At 27.9% G+C, this 348-nt stretch overlaps 1 pseudogene; it reads left to right on the top strand.

Annotated features, from left to right (window-relative positions):
- The window catches only part of LOC107602355 (cilia- and flagella-associated protein 44-like), a 9379-nt pseudogene that overhangs the window by 6031 nt on the left and 3000 nt on the right, over positions 1-348 (top strand).

Below are 348 nucleotides of genomic sequence, written 5' to 3'. Positions count from 1 at the left end.
CTTTTCCACGACATTCTAATTTATTGAGATGCACCTGTAGACAGTAAACTATGTAACAGTCAGAATATATAATTAGAATATGATGTTGCCATAAAAAATGGTCTGCACATACAATACCATTCAAAAGTTTTGGGGTCTGTAAGATTTTTTATAGTTTTTGAAAGAAGGCTGCATTTATTTGAATAAAAATACAGTTAAAATGTTATTATTGTGAAATATTATTACAATTTACAATCAACAGTTGTTTTCTATTCTAATATATAAATGTAATTTATTCCTGTGATGGCAAAACTGAATTTTCACCATCATTACTCCAGTCTTCAATGTCATATGATCCTTCAGAAATCA

This window comes from Sinocyclocheilus grahami, unplaced genomic scaffold (genome assembly GCF_001515645.1).
Source record: "Sinocyclocheilus grahami isolate Dianchi unplaced genomic scaffold, SAMN03320097.WGS_v1.1 scaffold325.1, whole genome shotgun sequence".
Lineage (NCBI taxonomy): Eukaryota > Metazoa > Chordata > Actinopteri > Cypriniformes > Cyprinidae > Sinocyclocheilus > Sinocyclocheilus grahami.
The sequence above is the reverse complement of the archived record's forward strand: the minus strand, read 5'-3'. Positions and strand labels throughout refer to the sequence as shown.